This window comes from Lonchura striata, chromosome 31 (assembly GCF_050655825.1).
Source record: "Lonchura striata isolate lonStrDom1 chromosome 31, ASM5065582v1, whole genome shotgun sequence".
Taxonomy (NCBI): domain Eukaryota; kingdom Metazoa; phylum Chordata; class Aves; order Passeriformes; family Estrildidae; genus Lonchura; species Lonchura striata.
In genome coordinates this window covers 10,378,681-10,391,165 of record NC_140733.1, presented here as the reverse complement: position 1 = coordinate 10,391,165, position 12,485 = coordinate 10,378,681, and positions in this window count along the sequence as shown.

Here is a 12,485-nt window from a genome sequence, read left to right as displayed (position 1 = left end):
GCCCTGATAGACCCAAGGGAGCCCTACAAACTGACATCAGGAACCTGGACTGCTGAGTTTTCTTTCCCAGGGAAAATGGAAAAAGGATGTGCCCAGGGGCCCCTGGCCCTGACTGCAAAAAATCCTTATATCGAAGGATGGACCCCACACCGAAGTTGTCCCCACCTCAAACTTGTGCTGCCCTGATAGACCCAAGGGAGCCCTACAAACTGACATCAGGAACCTGGACTGCTGTGTTTTCTTTCCCAGGGAAAATGGAAAAAGTATGTGCCCAGGGGCCTCTGGCCGTGGGCTGGGGCCTCACTACAAAAAATCCTTATATCGAAGGATGGACCCCACACCGAATTTGTCCCCACCTCAAACTTGTGCTGCCCTGATAGACCCAAGGGAGCCCTACAAACTGACATCAGGAACCTGGACTGCTGAGTTTTCTTTCCCAGGGAAAATGGAAAAAGGATGTGCCCAGGGGCCCCTGGACATGGGCTGGGGCCTCACTGCAAAGAATCCTTATATCGAAGGATGGACCCCACACCGAAGATGTCCCCACCTCAAACTTGTGCTGCCCTGATAGACCCAAGGGAGCCCTACAAACTGACATCAGGAACCTGGACTGCTGAGTTTTCTTTCCCAGGGAAAATGGAAAAAGGATGTGCCCAGGGGCCCCGGGCCCTGACTGCAAAAAATCCTTATATCGAAGGATGGACCCCACACCGAAGTTGTCCCCACCTCAAACTTTTGCTGCCCTGATACACCCAAGGGAGCCCTACAAACTGACATCAGGAACCTGGTGTGCTGAGTTTTCTTTCCCAGGGAAAATGGAAAAAGGAGGTGCCCAGGGGCCCCTGGCCCTGGGCTGGGGCCTCACTGCAAAGAATCTTTATATTGAAGGATGGACCCCACACCGAAGTTGTCCCCACCTCAAACTTGTGCTGCCCTGATAGACCCAAGGGAGCCCTACAAACTGACATCAGGAACCTGGACTGCTGAGTTTTCTTTCCCAGGGAAAATGGAAAAAGGATGTGCCCAGGGGCCCCTGGCCCTGGGACCCTGGCCCTGACTGCAAAAAATCCTTATATCGAAGGATGGACCCCACACCGAAGTTGTCCCCACCTCAAACTTGTGCTGCCCTGATAGACCCAAGGGAGCCCTACAGACTGACATCAGGAACCTGGACTGCTGAGTTTTCTTTCCCAGGGAAAATGGAAAAAGGATGTGCCCAGGGGCCCCTGGACCTGACTGCCAGAAATTCTTATATCGAAGGATGGACCCCACACCGAAGCTGTCCCCACCTCAAACTTGTGCTGCCCTGATAGACCCAAGGGAGCCCTACAAACTGACATCAGGAACCTGGACTGCTGAGTTTTCTTTCCCAGGGAAAATGGAAAAAGGATGTGCCCAGGGGCCCCTGGCCCTGGGACCCTGGCCCTGACTGCAAAGAATCATTATATCGAAGGATGGACCCCACACCGAAGTTGTCCCCACCTCAAACTTGTGCTGCCCTGATACACCCAAGGGAGCCCTACAAACTGACATCAGGAACCTGGACTGCTGAGTTTTCTTTCCCAGGGAAAATGGAAAAAGGATGTGCCCAGGGGCCCCTGGCCCTGACTGCAAAAAATCCTTATATCGAAGGATGGACCCCACACCGAAGATGTCCCCACCTCAAACTTGTGCTGCCCTCATACACCAAAGGGAGCCCTACAAACTGACATCAGGAACCTGGACTGCTGAGTTTTCTTTCCCAGGGAAAATGGAAAAAGGATGTGCACAGGGGCCCCTGGCCCTGACTGCAAAAAATCCTTATATCGAAGGATGGACCCCACACCGAAGCTGTCCCCACCTCAAACTTGTGCTGCCCTGATAGACCCAAGGGAGCCCTACAAACTGACATCAGGAACCTGGACTGCTGAGTTTTCTTTCCCAGGGAAAATGGAAAAAGGATGTGCCCAGGGGCCCCTGGCCCTGACTGAAAAAAATCCTTATATCGAAGGATGGACCTCACACCGAAGTTGTCCCCACCTCAAACTTGTGCTGCCCTGATAGACCCAAGGGAGCCCTACAAACTGACATCAGGAACCTGGACTGCTGAGTTTTCTTTCCCAGATAAAATGGCCAAAGGTTGTGCCCAGGGGCCCCTGGCCCTGACTGCAAAAAATCCTTATATCGAAGGATGGACCCCACACCGAAGTTGTCCCCACCTCAAACTTGTGCTGCCCTGATAGACCCAAGGGAGCCCTACAAACTGACATCAGGAACCTGGACTGCTGAGTTTTCTTTCCCAGGGAAAATGGAAAAAGGATGTGCCCAGGGGCCCCTGGCCCTGACTGCAAAAAATCCTTATATCGAAGGATGGACCCCACACCGAAGATGTCCCCACCTCAAACTTGTGCTGCCCTCATACACCAAAGGGAGCCCTACAAACTGACATCAGGAACCTGGATTGCTGAGTTTTCTTTCCCAGGGAAAATGGAAAAAGGATGTGCCCAGGGGCCCCTGGCCCTGACTGCAAAGAATCCTTATATCGAAGGATGGAGCCCACACCGAAGTTGTCCCCACCTCAAACTTGTGCTGCCCTGATAGACCCAAGGGAGCCCTACAAACTGACATCAGGAACCTGGACTGCTGAGTTTTCTTTCCCAGGGAAAATGGAAAAAGGTTGTGCCCAGGGGCCCCTGGCCCTGACTGCAAAGAATCCTTATATCGAAGGATGGACCCCAAACCGAAGTTGTCCCCACCTCAAACTTGTGCTGCCCTGATAGACCCAAGGGAGCCCTACAAACTGACATCAGGAACCTGGACTGCTGAGTTTTCTTTCCCAGGGAAAATGGAAAAAGGATGTGCCCAGGGGCCCCTGGACATGGGCTGGGGCCTCACTGCAAAGAATCCTTATATCGAAGGATGGACCCCACACCGAAGTTGTCCCCACCTCAAACTTGTGCTGCCCTGATAGACCCAAGGGAACCCTACAAACTGACATCAGGAACCTGGACTGCTGAGTTTTCTTTCCCAGGGAAAATGGAAAAAGGATGTGCCCAGGGGCCCCTGGCCCTGACTGCAAAGAATCCTTATAACGAAGGATGGACCCCAGACCGAAGTTGTCCCCACCTCAAACTTGTGCTGCCCTGATAGACCCAAGGGAGCCCTACAAACTGACATCAGGAACCTGGATTGCTGAGTTTTCTTTCCCAGGGAAAATGGAAAATGGATGTGCCCTGGGGCCCCTGGACATGGGCTGGGGCCTCACTGCAAAGAATCCTTATATCGAAGGATGGACCTCACACCGAAGATGTCCCCACCTCAAACTTGTGCTGCCCTGATAGACCCAAGGGAGCCCTACAAACTGACATCAGGAACCTGGACTGCTGAGTTTTCTTTCCCAGGGAAAATGGAAAAAGGATGTGCCCAGGGGCCCCGGGCCCTGACTGCAAAAAATCCTTATATCGAAGGATGGACCCCACACCGAAGTTGTCCCCACCTCAAACTTGTGCTGCCTTGATAGACCCAAGGGAGCCCTACAAACTGACATCAGGAACCTGGACTGCTTAGTTTTCTTTCCCAGGGAAAATGGAAAAAGGATGTGCCCAGGGGCCCCTGGCCCTGGGCTGGGGCCTCACTGCAAAGAATCCTTATATCGAAGGATGGACCCCACACCGAAGTTGTCCCCACCTCAAACTTGTGCTGTTCTGATAGACCCAAGGGAGCCCTACAAACTGACATCAGGAACCTGGACTGCTGAGTTTTCTTTCCCAGGGAAAATGGAAAAAGGATGTGCCCAGGGGCCCCTGGCCCTGGGACCCTGGCCCTGATTGCAAAAAATCCTTATATCGAAGGATGGACCCCACACCGAAGTTGTCCCCACCTCAAACTTGTGCTGCCCTGATAGACCCAAGGGAGCCCTACAGACTGACATCAGGAACCTGGACTGCTGACTTTTCTTTCCCAGGGAAAATGGAAAAAGGATGTGCCCAGGGGCCCCTGGCCCTGGGCTGGGGCCTCACTGCAAAGAATCCTTATATCGAAGGATGGACCCCACACCGAAGTTGTCCCCACCTCAAACTTGTGCTGCCCTGATAGACCCAAGGGAGCCCTACAAACTGACATCAGGAACCTGGACTGCTGAGTTTTCTTTCCCAGGGAAAATGGAAAAAGGATGTGCCCAGGGGCCCCTGGCCCTGACTGCAAAGAATCCTTATATCGAAGGATGGACCCCACACCGAAGCTGTCCCCACCTCAAACTTGTGCTGCCCTGATAGACCCAACGGAGCCCTACAAACTGACATCAGGAACCTGGACTGCTGAGTTTTCTTTCCCAGGGAAAATGGAAAAAGGATGTGCCCAGGGGCCCCTGGCCCTGACTGCAAAGAATCCTTATATCGAAGGATGGACCCCACACCAAAGTTGTCCCCACCTCAAACTTGTGCTGCCCTGATAGACCCAAGGGAGCCCTACAAACTGACATCAGTAACCTGGACTGCTGAGTTTTCTTTCCCAGGGAAAATGGAAAAAGGATGTGCCCAGGGGCCCCTGGCCCTGACTGCAAAAAATCCTTATATCGAAGGATGGACCCCACACCGAAGATGTCCCCACCTCAAACTTGTGCTGCCCTCATACACCAAAGGGAGCCCTACAAACTGACATCAGGAACCTGAACTGCTGAGTTTTCTTTCCCAGGGAAAATGGAAAAAGGATGTGCACAGGGGCCCCTGGCCCTGACTGCAAAGAATCCTTATATCGAAGGATGGACCCCACACCAAAGTTGTCCCCACCTCAAACTTGTGCTGCCCTGATAGACCCAAGGGAGCCCTACAAACTGACATCAGGAACCTGGACTGCTGAGTTTTCTTTCCCAGGGAAAATGGAAAAAGGAGGTGCCCAGGGGCCCCTGGCCCTGACTGCAAAGAATCCTTATATTGAAGGATGGACCCCACACCGAAGTTGTCCCCACCTCAAACTTGTGCTGCCCTGATAGACCCAACGGAGCCCTACAAACTGACATCAGGAACCTGGACTGCTGAGTTTTCTTTCCCAGGGAAAATGGAAAAAGGATGTGCCCAGGGGCCCCTGGCCCTGGGACCCTGGCCCTGACTGCAAAAAATCCTTATATCGAAGGATGGACCCCACACCGAAGTTGTCCCCACCTCAAACTTGTGCTGCCCTGATAGACCCAAGGGAGCCCTACAGACTGACATCAGGAACCTGGACTGCTGAGTTTTCTTTCCCAGGGAAAATGGAAAAAGGATGTGCCCAGGGGCCCCTGGACCTGACTGCCAAAAATTCTTATATCGAAGGATGGACCCCACACCGAAGCTGTCCCCACCTCAAACTTGTGCTGCCCTGATAGACCCAACGGAGCCCTACAAACTGACATCAGGAACCTGGACTGCTGAGTTTTCTTTCCCAGGGAAAATGGAAAAAGGATGTGCCCAGGGGCCCCTGGCCCTGGGCTGGGGCCTCACTGCAAAGAATCCTTATATCGAAGGATGGACCCCACACCGAAGCTGTCCCCACCTCAAACTTGTGCTGCCCTGATAGACCCAAGGGAGCCCTACAAACTGACATCAGGAACCTGGACTGCTGAGTTTTCTTTCCCAGGGAAAATGGAAAAAGGATGTGCCCGGGGGCCCCTGGCCCTGACTGAAAAAAATCCTTATATCGAAGGATGGACCTCACACCGAAGTTGTCCCCACCTCAAACTTGTGCTGCCCTGATAGACCCAAGGGAGCCCTACAAACTGACATCAGGAACCTGGACTGCTGAGTTTTCTTTCCCAGATAAAATGGCCAAAGGTTGTGCCCAGGGGCCCCTGGCCCTGACTGCAAAAAATCCTTATATCGAAGGATGGACCCCACACCGAAGTTGTCCCCACCTCAAACTTGTGCTGCCCTGATAGACCCAAGGGAGCCCTACAAACTGACATCAGGAACCTGGACTGCTGAGTTTTCTTTCCCAGGGAAAATGGAAAAAGGATGTGCCCAGGGGCCCCTGGCCCTGACTGCAAAAAATCCTTATATCGAAGGATGGACCCCACACCGAAGATGTCCCCACCTCAAACTTGTGCTGCCCTCATACACCAAAGGGAGCCCTACAAACTGACATCAGGAACCTGGATTGCTGAGTTTTCTTTCCCAGGGAAAATGGAAAAAGGATGTGCCCAGGGGCCCCTGGCCCTGACTGCAAAGAATCCTTATATCGAAGGATGGAGCCCACACCGAAGTTGTCCCCACCTCAAACTTGTGCTGCCCTGATAGACCCAAGGGAGCCCTACAAACTGACATCAGGAACCTGGACTGCTGAGTTTTCTTTCCCAGGGAAAATGGAAAAAGGTTGTGCCCAGGGGCCCCTGGCCCTGACTGCAAAGAATCCTTATATCGAAGGATGGACCCCAAACCGAAGTTGTCCCCACCTCAAACTTGTGCTGCCCTGATAGACCCAAGGGAGCCCTACAAACTGACATCAGGAACCTGGACTGCTGAGTTTTCTTTCCCAGGGAAAATGGAAAAAGGATGTGCCCAGGGGCCCCTGGACATGGGCTGGGGCCTCACTGCAAAGAATCCTTATATCGAAGGATGGACCCCACACCGAAGATGTCCCCACCTCAAACTTGTGCTGCCCTGATAGACCCAAGGGAGCCCTACAAACTGACATCAGGAACCTGGACTGCTGAGTTTTCTTTCCCAGGGAAAATGGAAAAAGGATGTGCCCAGGGGCCCCGGGCCCTGACTGCAAAAAATCCTTATATCGAAGGATGGACCCCACACCGAAGTTGTCCCCACCTCAAACTTGTGCTGCCTTGATAGACCCAAGGGAGCCCTACAAACTGACATCAGGAACCTGGACTGCTTAGTTTTCTTTCCCAGGGAAAATGGAAAAAGGATGTGCCCAGGGGCCCCTGGCCCTGGGCTGGGGCCTCACTGCAAAGAATCCTTATATCGAAGGATGGACCCCACACCGAAGTTGTCCCCACCTCAAACTTGTGCTGTTCTGATAGACCCAAGGGAGCCCTACAAACTGACATCAGGAACCTGGACTGCTGAGTTTTCTTTCCCAGGGAAAATGGAAAAAGGATGTGCCCAGGGGCCCCTGGCCCTGTGACCCTGGCCCTGATTGCAAAAAATCCTTATATCGAAGGATGGACCCCACACCGAAGTTGTCCCCACCTCAAACTTGTGCTGCCCTGATAGACCCAAGGGAGCCCTACAGACTGACATCAGGAACCTGGACTGCTGACTTTTCTTTCCCAGGGAAAATGGAAAAAGGATGTGCCCAGGGGCCCCTGGCCCTGACTGCAAAGAATCCTTATATCGAAGGATGGACCCCACACCGAAGCTGTCCCCACCTCAAACTTGTGCTGCCCTGATAGACCCAACGGAGCCCTACAAACTGACATCAGGAACCTGGACTGCTGAGTTTTCTTTCCCAGGGAAAATGGAAAAAGGATGTGCCCAGGGGCCCCTGGCCCTGACTGCAAAGAATCCTTATATCGAAGGATGGACCTCACACCGAAGTTGTCCCCACCTCAAACTTGTGCTGCCCTGATAGACCCAAGGGAGCCCTACAAACTGACATCAGTAACCTGGACTGCTGAGTTTTCTTTCCCAGGGAAAATGGAAAAAGGATGTGCCCAGGGGCCCCTGGCCCTGACTGCAAAAAATCCTTATATCGAAGGATGGACCCCACACCGAAGATGTCCCCACCTCAAACTTGTGCTGCCCTCATACACCAAAGGGAGCCCTACAAACTGACATCAGGAACCTGAACTGCTGAGTTTTCTTTCCCAGGGAAAATGGAAAAAGGATGTGCACAGGGGCCCCTGGCCCTGACTGCAAAGAATCCTTATATCGAAGGATGGACCCCACACCAAAGTTGTCCCCACCTCAAACTTGTGCTGCCCTGATAGACCCAAGGGAGCCCTACAAACTGACATCAGGAACCTGGACTGCTGAGTTTTCTTTCCCAGGGAAAATGGAAAAAGGATGTGCCCAGGGGCCCCTGGCCCTGACTGCAAAAAATCCTTATATCGAAGGATGGACCCCACACCGAAGTTGTCCCCACCTCAAACTTGTGCTGCCCTGATAGACCCAAGGGAGCCCTACAAACTGACATCAGGAACCTGGACTGCTGAGTTTTCTTTCCCAGGGAAAATGGAAAAAGGAGGTGCCCAGGGGCCCCTGGCCCTGGGCTGGGGCCTCACTGCAAAGAATCCTTATATTGAAGGATGGACCCCACACCGAAGTTGTCCCCACCTCAAACTTGTGCTGCCCTGATAGACCCAACGGAGCCCTACAAACTGACATCAGGAACCTGGACTGCTGAGTTTTCTTTCCCAGGGAAAATGGAAAAAGGATGTGCCCAGGGGCCCCTGGCCCTGGGACCCTGGCCCTGACTGCAAAAAATCCTTATATCGAAGGATGGACCCCACACCGAAGTTGTCCCCACCTCAAACTTGTGCTGCCCTGATAGACCCAAGGGAGCCCTACAGACTGACATCAGGAACCTGGACTGCTGAGTTTTCTTTCCCAGGGAAAATGGAAAAAGGATGTGCCCAGGGGCCCCTGGCCCTGGGACCCTGGCCCTGACTGCAAAAAATCCTTATATCGAAGGATGGACCCCACACCGAAGTTGTCCCCACCTCAAACTTGTGCTGCCCTGATAGACCCAAGGGAGCCCTACAGACTGACATCAGGAACCTGGACTGCTGAGTTTTCTTTCCCAGGGAAAATGGAAAAAGGATGTGCCCAGGGGCCCCTGGACCTGACTGCCAAAAATTCCTATATCGAAGGATGGACCCCACACCGAAGCTGTCCCCACCTCAAACTTGTGCTGCCCTGATAGACCCAACGGAGCCCTACAAACTGACATCAGGAACCTGGACTGCTGAGTTTTCTTTCCCAGGGAAAATGGAAAAAGGATGTGCCCAGGGGCCCCTGGCCCTGGGCTGGGGCCTCACTGCAAAGAATCCTTATATCGAAGGATGGACCCCACACCGAAGCTGTCCCCACCTCAAACTTGTGCTGCCCTGATAGACCCAAGGGAGCCCTACAAACTGACATCAGGAACCTGGACTGCTGAGTTTTCTTTCCCAGGGAAAATGGAAAAAGGATGTGCCCAGGGGCCCCTGGCCCTGACTGAAAAAAATCCTTATATCGAAGGATGGACCTCACACCGAAGTTGTCCCCACCTCAAACTTGTGCTGCCCTGATAGACCCAAGGGAGCCCTACAAACTGACATCAGGAACCTGGACTGCTGAGTTTTCTTTCCCAGATAAAATGGCCAAAGGTTGTGCCCAGGGGCCCCTGGCCCTGACTGCAAAAAATCCTTATATCGAAGGATGGACCCCACACCGAAGTTGTCCCCACCTCAAACTTGTGCTGCCCTGATAGACCCAAGGGAGCCCTACAAACTGACATCAGGAACCTGGACTGCTGAGTTTTCTTTCCCAGGGAAAATGGAAAAAGGATGTGCCCAGGGGCCCCTGGCCCTGACTGCAAAAAATCCTTATATCGAAGGATGGACCCCACACCGAAGATGTCCCCACCTCAAACTTGTGCTGCCCTCATACACCAAAGGGAGCCCTACAAACTGACATCAGGAACCTGGATTGCTGAGTTTTCTTTCCCAGGGAAAATGGAAAAAGGATGTGCCCAGGGGCCCCTGGCCCTGACTGCAAAGAATCCTTATATCGAAGGATGGAGCCCACACCGAAGTTGTCCCCACCTCAAACTTGTGCTGCCCTGATAGACCCAAGGGAGCCCTACAAACTGACATCAGGAACCTGGACTGCTGAGTTTTCTTTCCCAGGGAAAATGGAAAAAGGTTGTGCCCAGGGGCCCCTGGCCCTGACTGCAAAGAATCCTTATATCGAAGGATGGACCCCAAACCGAAGTTGTCCCCACCTCAAACTTGTGCTGCCCTGATAGACCCAAGGGAGCCCTACAAACTGACATCAGGAACCTGGACTGCTGAGTTTTCTTTCCCAGGGAAAATGGAAAAAGGATGTGCCCAGGGGCCCCTGGACATGGGCTGGGGCCTCACTGCAAAGAATCCTTATATCGAAGGATGGACCCCACACCGAAGTTGTCCCCACCTCAAACTTGTGCTGCCCTGATAGACCCAAGGGAACCCTACAAACTGACATCAGGAACCTGGACTGCTGAGTTTTCTTTCCCAGGGAAAATGGAAAAAGGATGTGCCCAGGGGCCCCTGGCCCTGACTGCAAAGAATCCTTATAACGAAGGATGGACCCCACACAGAAGTTGTCCCCACCTCAAACTTGTGCTGCCCTGATAGACCCAAGGGAGCCCTACAAACTGACATCAGGAACCTGGATTGCTGAGTTTTCTTTCCCAGGGAAAATGGAAAATGGATGTGCCCTGGGGCCCCTGGACATGGGCTGGGGCCTCACTGCAAAGAATCCTTATATCGAAGGATGGACCCCACACCGAAGATGTCCCCACCTCAAACTTGTGCTGCCCTGATAGACCCAAGGGAGCCCTACAAACTGACATCAGGAACCTGGACTGCTGAGTTTTCTTTCCCAGGGAAAATGGAAAAAGGATGTGCCCAGGGGCCCCGGGCCCTGACTGCAAAAAATCCTTATATCGAAGGATGGACCCCACACCGAAGTTGTCCCCACCTCAAACTTGTGCTGCCTTGATAGACCCAAGGGAGCCCTACAAACTGACATCAGGAACCTGGACTGCTTAGTTTTCTTTCCCAGGGAAAATGGAAAAAGGATGTGCCCAGGGGCCCCTGGCCCTGGGCTGGGGCCTCACTGCAAAGAATCCTTATATCGAAGGATGGACCCCACACCGAAGTTGTCCCCACCTCAAACTTGTGCTGTTCTGATAGACCCAAGGGAGCCCTACAAACTGACATCAGGAACCTGGACTGCTGAGTTTTCTTTCCCAGGGAAAATGGAAAAAGGATGTGCCCAGGGGCCCCTGGCCCTGGGACCCTGGCCCTGATTGCAAAAAATCCTTATATCGAAGGATGGACCCCACACCGAAGTTGTCCCCACCTCAAACTTGTGCTGCCCTGATAGACCCAAGGGAGCCCTACAGACTGACATCAGGAACCTGGACTGCTGACTTTTCTTTCCCAGGGAAAATGGAAAAAGGATGTGCCCAGGGGCCCCTGGCCCTGGGCTGGGGCCTCACAGCAAAGAATCCTTATATCGAAGGATGGACCCCACACCGAAGTTGTCCCCACCTCAAACTTGTGCTGCCCTGATAGACCCAAGGGAGCCCTACAAACTGACATCAGGAACCTGGACTGCTGAGTTTTCTTTCCCAGGGAAAATGGAAAAAGGATGTGCCCAGGGGCCCCTGGCCCTGACTGCAAAGAATCCTTATATCGAAGGATGGACCCCACACCGAAGCTGTCCCCACCTCAAACTTGTGCTGCCCTGATAGACCCAACGGAGCCCTACAAACTGACATCAGGAACCTGGACTGCTGAGTTTTCTTTCCCAGGGAAAATGGAAAAAGGATGTGCCCAGGGGCCCCTGGCCCTGACTGCAAAGAATCCTTATATCGAAGGATGGACCTCACACCGAAGTTGTCCCCACCTCAAACTTGTGCTGCCCTGATAGACCCAAGGGAGCCCTACAAACTGACATCAGTAACCTGGACTGCTGAGTTTTCTTTCCCAGGGAAAATGGAAAAAGGATGTGCCCAGGGGCCCCTGGCCCTGACTGCAAAAAATCCTTATATCGAAGGATGGACCCCACACCGAAGATGTCCCCACCTCAAACTTGTGCTGCCCTCATACACCAAAGGGAGCCCTACAAACTGACATCAGGAACCTGAACTGCTGAGTTTTCTTTCCCAGGGAAAATGGAAAAAGGATGTGCACAGGGGCCCCTGGCCCTGACTGCAAAGAATCCTTATATCGAAGGATGGACCCCACACCAAAGTTGTCCCCACCTCAAACTTGTGCTGCCCTGATAGACCCAAGGGAGCCCTACAAACTGACATCAGGAACCTGGACTGCTGAGTTTTCTTTCCCAGGGAAAATGGAAAAAGGATGTGCCCAGGGGCCCCTGGCCCTGACTGCAAAAAATCCTTATATCGAAGGATGGACCCCACACCGAAGTTGTCCCCACCTCAAACTTGTGCTGCCCTGATAGACCCAAGGGAGCCCTACAAACTGACATCAGGAACCTGGACTGCTGAGTTTTCTTTCCCAGGGAAAATGGAAAAAGGAGGTGCCCAGGGGCCCCTGGCCCTGGGCTGGGGCCTCACTGCAAAGAATCCTTATATTGAAGGATGGACCCCACACCGAAGTTGTCCCCACCTCAAACTTGTGCTGCCCTGATAGACCCAACGGAGCCCTACAAACTGACATCAGGAACCTGGACTGCTGAGTTTTCTTTCCCAGGGAAAATGGAAAAAGGATGTGCCCAGGGGCCCCTGGCCCTGGGACCCTGGCCCTGACTGCAAAAAATCCTTATATCGAAGGATGGACCCCACACCGAAGTTGTCCC